Below are 8,095 nucleotides of genomic sequence, written 5' to 3' on the forward strand. Positions count from 1 at the left end.
CTCTCTGCAATACCAAATGCGCTCGCGCCTCTCTGTCTCTGTGTCTCTGTGTGTGGTTCATAAATCATTTTACGAAATTATACACAAAATCCGATTTACAGCGAAACTTTGAGTTCAAAGCGAATAAAATACCCTATTGATAAGCTGCAGCACTGCAACGATTTACATTCGCCAAAAACAGCCCCTCCCCCCACTCACCAATCAACTGAAAACATTAAGCAGCTGGCCCTGCGAGGGGAGTCAGAGTGGCAGCGTTGGGGAGGGGGAGAAGTGAGTCTCTAATTACCGCCGGCTGCTGCAGAGATTCGAATTGCGTGATGCCCATTTAGATGTTCTCAGTTCCGAGTACTTTTGCTTTCGACAGAGCTCCAATTGTTCAACTGTGAATTGGGGCCTCCAGTTGAGGCAGTAGTTGGGCGCGTTAGGGTCTGGCAGTCAGCCAACGCCTTTTCCTCTCTCTATATTTGGCAAATGCATTTTAATGTCACTTTACAGCGAATTGTCTGTGCAGCGCATTCATCACGAGGATTTCCCCCTCACACACACACACACACACACACACACCGACACACACTCTCACTATTCATTGTTTAAGTAGCTGCAGCGGTGGCCATAAATGCAGCTGGGACGAGAAATGCAGTTGCTGCCAGGCAGCTGACTTATTGACAATGACAAGGACATTCAATTTGACTGAGCGACGAGTGGTAGGCAGAGCTTTCAAGGACACTGTGAGATGCTACAGAGCTGACTAAGCAGTAGGCTTAAAAGCAAGAAATGTAAAGGAATTTAAAACATATCTAAACTTTTCTAAATAGATTCAACTTAAAGAAGGAAGAATGTTCCGGTTTGTATGTAATACACTGTTGTACAAAGTATGGATTTAAGATTAGAAGAAAAGAAAGAAACGTGGCTGTCAAAGAAAACAAAGTTGTTACGGGTAGCATATATCATATAACCCAACCTCCATAAACATTTTTCATTTAATACAAAGTAGTAAAAATTTCTAGAGTCAATCGAATTATGCGGAGTGGAACTCCGGCAGTATGGGGGACATGTCTGAGCTCCCTATACGTACATATACATATATGTGTATAAAAACATTTTAGCTGATTGTTAGACGTCTGCCACATAAAAAGAGCTCTATTGTCGGCTGACTAATAAATGTCGGTCTGTGGCCTCTGGGCCACGCCTTTGTCTCCGCCTCCGCCACCGCCTCCTGCCAGCCCGTCGAATGCACTTGAAGTTTTCGGATAGCGACTGCAGCGACGAAAACTTGTGGAAATTGTCGCCATAATGCGGTACATAAATATTTATTGTACGTGTTTGGCTGACGTTTCTGCTTCTAGCCTTGAGTTTATGAGCCCGAACCGGACTGCTACTGCTACCGTTGGCTGTTGTCTCTTTTGTTTTGTTGCCTCTGGTCTGCGGTCGGTCTCTTAAGCTCTAAACTAATAAAACCGTCGCAGACCCATAAAATGGGAACAGAGTTAGCGCTTGACTTTTCATTGAATTGCGATGAGAACACAAAAAATAAAAAATAAAACGCGTATTGATTAAAATATATTTGATATGGTTAACAGAGCTGAGCACTCGAGTCCATAAAAATATTAACACTCGGGCCACATGTCAGCCGGCTAAACGAAAATCACGTTCACAATAGTCACGTTTATAACTACAACAACAACAGCACGAACAATGGCAAGAACAAGAATAACAGCAGCAGACACTTCTGACTTATGCTTGCGTCTGCTGCGCTTTGAATACCCTGTAAATGTATGATTTTTAAGAGTTGTTTAATGCTTGAGAGGAATATGAAAGAGATTATTTTTGTTGTTCATATCGTAGTTGTGCATTTCATAGGAGATTTGGAGTAAAAATGATATAAAACAGAAGTCTACTTTCTATATACATTTTTTTTTAAGTTAAGAATTTGTTTTTGTATAAAAATTTAAAATAATATACCGATGATATCTACCTTATTATTATTATTATTTTTTTTTATAGATTCCAGGGTATCCTATCGTCACACCTCAGTATTTTGTGTGTTTTCTTTATAGTATTTTTGTACCGACCGTAAAAGACATAAGTAGAGAACGGGTTGGTGTGGGGTTAGCGTAAATGGTGGAACATGTGTTAGCCAGCGCCAACAACGTCATAAATCTCGCACACCTTCTATATATGCTTGTGTGTGTGTGTGTGTGTTGTCCACCCACAGCCGTGCACAACGCGTTGGCAGTCGGAAGCGCAAGGCTCCACGCTCCATGCTTCATTACATTGCGTATCCCCAGTCCCAGCAGCAGTTTCAACCCAAAGCCGCCCCCTTCCCAGAGCCATTTCCCTTTTGCCCCTTCCCATAGGCGTGGCTCTGCCGCAGTCACCTTTATTGGCCACTCGCACATCGGCATTGTAAAAAACGTGATTTCCGCTATTTGCCTGCTGTAATTGTTGACACCGGGAAGGGGCAAGTGGGCGAGTTGGCGATTGGGCGAGAGGGGGACAGGCTAAGTCCCGTTCCCGCTGTCCGCTTATTCCGTTTAGTTTGGCTTCTGGCTAAAATAGACGCCAGCTGCAAACACTCAAAAAATGCATGGAAATGCTTTCACTGACGTCAAATGTCATCTATACTTGAACCCAAAGCATGACAGCGCTTCGGGCAATACGTCCACATATAGCCAAGACCAAGCAGAAGACAGACCAAGTCAGACAGTCAGACAAACAGAGAGACAGACAGTCAGCCTGTCAGAGGGGCAGCCAGACAGACTGCTGGAGTATGAGCATATAAGCAGGGCTGACAGTTGCATTACCTGTGCAAATTCTGACACCTGAATGCAGCTGTTTTGAAAGGCTTTCACAAGATTGCAGCTGTAGGTGAAAAACTTGGAAAAAGTGCGTCAGGTGAACAATAGTGGCAATGCAAGGAGACAGAAGGACACGGGAGGAGACTGCTTGTCATATGCTCTCCTTGATGCGCGAGAAACTTTTACGTCGGGTGTCAGTTCGAAGACAAGTTTCAAGGGAGCATACATATACCATTATAGAAGGTGTGTGAGCTAAAGATAAATATTCATAAATAATATGAAACACTTATATCAAATTAAAAAGTGAAGACAATAGAAATAAATGTCTATACCGTCTGGTTTTTCTGTTAAGTAAACATCGATTATATCTCTGAAGAAGGAAGATCTATGCCATATATGTAAGGCATATATTGATTTTAGTGAATCGATTGTCAGTCTTTTTGTTAAGTGTACATCTGTACATATCTGTAGAGCTTACTTTTAAAAGTTGATCTCGTTCAGTAAAGTAATCTCTATTAATCACCTATTACAGAATTATTGGGTTATTATAATACGAAGTCTAAGCTTATAGTTGATTGATGAAATTATATAAATGAACATTGAATGACAGCTAAATTTTCTTATTTTATTTGCTTTCACTATGCTTAAAGATGTTGACATACATTCCATATATATGTATATTGCCCCAGCGATAGTAGACTGTAGTAAATTGTAAGCCATCGATAATGGTCGATAGTGCCATCGATAGTTCTCCACCTCTACTACAGGTTATCTACTTTGAAGTCCATAGCAAATTGGCAAATGTATTTAATTTAGGTCTTATTCATTTTCTTCTTCGGTTACTTTCGATCATTCTGAAAGAACTTTGTCTGCCAGTTGGTGCCGAAAATTACCTTGAGAGCAATTTGACTTTGTCAATTTGGTTTTGTGCCACTGTGCTTAACGAACCGTGGCTAGCACTAGGACTGCGAGTGGCTTGGGCAGACTGGCTGACTGGCAGAGTGGCAGAGTGGAAGAGTGGAAGAGCGGGCTGTAAGGCACATGGAACATGGCACATGCCATAAGGCTTCCGCCCTTTTGGCGGTCTGCTGTGTCAGCTATTGATTTTTGAGAGACAACAACAATGTCAGTCATTTCCTAGAACGGGCAGATACTCTGTAGCTTTTGAAGTATCTCAACTTGACTTTCCTGTAGAGTCAAACTGCTATTGGTTTGGCATTTTCCAGCAGTTAATAGACAACTGACCTCAATATGATTATGAGCCGAAACTAAGGCTCTGTCTCGTACGAAGTCTGAATATATTTTGGTTACAGTTTCAGTTTCAGTTTCAGTTTCGGTTTGGCTTATGCAGTTTGGGTTAAGGTTACCGATCCACAGAGACCCCGGCAACAGCAACAGCAACAGCAACAGCAACAGCAACAGCAACATCAGCAGCAGCAGTTACAGTTACAGCTACAGCCACAGCCTCAGATTCAGCTTTGGTTAGACACAGATACAATTGTATCTGTATCTTGCAAATTGTAATAGTTGCTGCTGATGTGGGCCGAACAATGATGCTGGCAACACTGATACCTCTCTCCCTCTTTCTCTATCTCTCTCTCTCTCTCTCTCTCTCTGCTGTTGCATTTTGATGATTTGTATTGTTGATTTTTTTTGTTGTGTAATGAAATTGTGGCTGTTGTTGCTGCTGTGAAATTGTGTAATGCCAGCCTGGTTAGAGCACAGCCGAGATGTAATTATATTTGTAGTCTTGCCATAATTGCGACTAACGCGGAGAGAGGGCAACCACAAGGTTTTAAGCTTTGTTTAGGTTAGTTTAACCTCAACTTTTATGGCAACGAGGCAACAAATTAAATACTTTCGAGAATTAGCTCAAATTTGACTTTTATTGACCAACAAAATGTCATTACTAATAATATGCGCCTGTGCCCGGACTTATTTACCTATCATTCATTATTTATTTGTTGTGATTATCACCCACTGCCGCTCTTGCCTATTCGAGCCCCACCCAATCGGACGTGCCGCCCATATGTCACAAGAGACTATACACGTGGAGTGCCACGCGCCGTGCGAGCTGCCAACGGCCCGTTCGTCCCTCGCCGTCAAAGAACAAACTGTAAATAACACCTGAACCTGTGCGCGGAAGCTAAAACTTCAATTTTTATTGCTTGCTGGCACATGCCAAGTCTCACTATGGGCCTATCAAATTGTCGGCCCTATCATCATCTATTACTGTAAATGGAAACCAGACCTGAAGACTCTACATATCTTATTTAGTTTTATTCAACTGCAGTATCTTAAACTAAAGTCTTTGAAATAACATTTAAAATATTATATTTGCCATTTCTATATCTTGGGCTGTAGATAAATTATAGGAATGCATATTTATAGATACTGCTCTTATCTTTCTCATTTATCTTATTTAAGTTCTTATAGGTCTTTGCTGATAACCAAGCAATTCGTATTAATTTATTCAGCTCAACATTTTTGGCTTCGCGCTTATCTTTCTGCATAGATAGCGCAGCCGTCGACTGTTTGAATATTTAGTTTTGCTTTAGCATTTTAAATTTTAAATTTGTCGCCTATCATTTTAGCCATTTCTAATATGCCAGCTTTCTAATGGCCGCGGCTAGAAATAATTTAATTAGGCGCCATCATTTATCATCATGACCTCAATTTTTCGCAGTTGTCTGTCGAGCTTTAAATTGGCTGCCCGTCACAAGTTTTTGACATAATTAATGTGATATATCAACAGGGCTAGTATGTAACAAAGTTTTCCACTTTCCCGCTTCCCACTTTCCACACAACGACACAACAATGGGAGTCGGTCCGCTCTCTCGTACTTACCACAGTTTTATTTTCCTCTTTTATTTTCCTCCACGCTGCGTTAAGCTGCAAATGGAAACAATACGAGTTCAATTATGGAAAATCAATTTAAGCAAATAAATTATTTAAATTGCATTATCGAGAGCATAAAGTACGAATACAGAAATTACAGTCAAATTGTTAAACGAGTGCGATAAATACGTAATTATGGCCCACACGTAGGGCACATTACGTATACGCAGCGTTGAGCCCAATTGACCTTGACTTGGGCTTGGCCAGTAATTGAATAGCCAGTTGCGTACATATGAATATATATAAACATATGTAAATATATATATTATATATTTTCTATAGGGCCTCGTTAGCCCTTAAATTTCGTCAGCTGTAATTAAGCCATTATATATATTTGTGTTCCATTTGTTTGCTCAGCCAAGAGACAATTCGCAATTTGCAGCTTGCTTCAAATGAACTTCTAATTTGCTGGCAAATATTTCTTTAAACCAGCTCCTAATTAGGACCCATCGGGGCTGGCCAGAAATAGATATGCAGGCGTTTAAAATGCTCGGCGTGCAAATTGTTTGAGTATTTATGTTGTATTTACGTAGATCAATTAACACTTGACTGATTAATCGCTTAGATTTGTTAGCATCCGCCACGGATTGTTGCGATTGCAAGCACCCACACACATCAACACACACACACACACATCAGCACACACTCACACTCACGTTTCCCGCGTGATTTGTGGTCATGTGCTGCAAAAACGTGCCACGAGCAAAAACCCGCTAATATAGATAGACATTCATATAGACGTAACGCGTGGCAGAGCCAGCGAAATGTGCGTCAAAATGTTTAGCACTTGGTAATTAGTGAACAACAGCCGCCTCTCCCAAAGTCTCTTCTACAATTCCCATTCATAGCTCTCTCTCTTTATCTCTCTCTCTCTCTCTCTCTCTCTCTCTCTCTCTGTTCATGCTAGCCATGGCAACATTTCGTTTTGCCATTCGCATTGCTGCTTTTGATTTGCGTTAAACAATATTGATTTTTGTGCTATGCACAGGTATTTAATCATGCCTCCCCCGGCCTACCTCGGCCTGCCTTCGGATTACGCTGCGTAGGTGATATCCAATTAAACAGCGCAGCTTTGTTTCCATTTGTCAACATTTTCCTTTCATCCCCATCAATAAATCAAACGTGAAATTCTACGCACAATGCGTCGTATGCAAAGTTGCAACGTTGATTCCTGATTCCGTGATTTTTGCAATTAACATTAATTACTTACAGTCACATTCTTTCCTCTCTTTACATAGACTTTCCAATGCGGAAAATGTCTGCCGCCTATCAAACTATAAACAAATCAGCATACGTTTTTGCTCAGACTCTGCTTATATATCTCTGTATATGTCTAGGCATAGACTGACTGTATGCTAATGAATATATCTTGTCCGCAAGGTTAAACAGTCTTTAGATTGTGTCTGTGTTAGGCACAATCTGCGTACAGATTCAGTTTTTCGTAGAGTCACTTTTTAGACTAGTAGAACTGGTTCGCGGTTTCCACTCTAGACGCTTCCTAGTTCTCCTCAATAACAAAGCTAAATTATTTCTTTTTGCCTGCCATTTAACTTTATTGCTTTAAGGAAAGCTAACAGAATTTTTACTTTATTTTATTTGTTTTTTATAAAAAAAATCATATTTTTCACAGATTTTTAGAGATATTCCCAGGCTTAATTAATTTCCAGTTTATCGCCACATTAGTGTCGCTTGTATGTATTTAGTAATTTTGTAATTTGTCTCATCAAAATATAATATAATGTGAATTATACAGCCAGCCCAACTAGCTGTCTCATTATCCAATCTAATGCCCATTGTCTAATATATTATAATCTGTCTGTGGCTTTCATAAACCAAAAGCAATTGGGGTAGTTTGTGGAATTATATTATCATGGAACTTTCACTTTTGCACTAGAATCGATAAAAATAAACAAAACAAAAAAAAGGAACAAAACATAGCCAACCACAATCTGTCGTATCGAGGGCAATCGTCGTAAATAACGATTAGTTTAGGCAGTCTACATATATTTATAAATAATAATGACATTTATTTGATGTCGTTAGTTAGTTGCTTTGATATCGACTAACCAGCTGGACAGGCCAGTCACATGACGTTGTCTAACTATCCATTATTCTCGGCGCTTGGGCAACTATACCATTTATAGATCGGCTATATGTATCTGTGTATATATATATACATATTCGCGTGCCATCCAATTGCGTAAATTGTTTTAATTTAGACTCAAGTCTCCTATAATGCGATATCTGACGTGCTCAAGCAATCGAGTGCGTGATTCGAATAACAGATTGAATTTGAGTTGAGATTGTTTTCAATTCAATTCATAGTGATTCTATCTACTAATAATATATTGTTTTGCCTATGATGTTGGAATAATAGTTTTGGATTTTTTTTTAATCAG

At 39.9% G+C, this 8,095-nt stretch overlaps 1 protein-coding gene across 3 annotated transcripts in view; it reads right to left on the bottom strand.

Annotated features, from left to right (window-relative positions):
• Positions 1-8,095, bottom strand: part of LOC6580832 (protein goliath) — a 45,008-nt gene that overhangs the window by 13,386 nt on the left and 23,527 nt on the right. For all 3 annotated transcript variants that reach the window (XM_015164441.3, XM_015164439.3, XM_044011143.1), the window contains exon 2: positions 5,646-5,690. The gene's annotated coding sequence lies outside the window, so the exon portion shown is untranslated. The remainder of the gene's footprint in view (positions 1-5,645; positions 5,691-8,095) is intronic.

The sequence above is a fragment of the Drosophila mojavensis genome, unplaced genomic scaffold, assembly GCF_018153725.1.
Source record: "Drosophila mojavensis isolate 15081-1352.22 unplaced genomic scaffold, ASM1815372v1 contig_81, whole genome shotgun sequence".
Lineage (NCBI taxonomy): Eukaryota > Metazoa > Arthropoda > Insecta > Diptera > Drosophilidae > Drosophila > Drosophila mojavensis.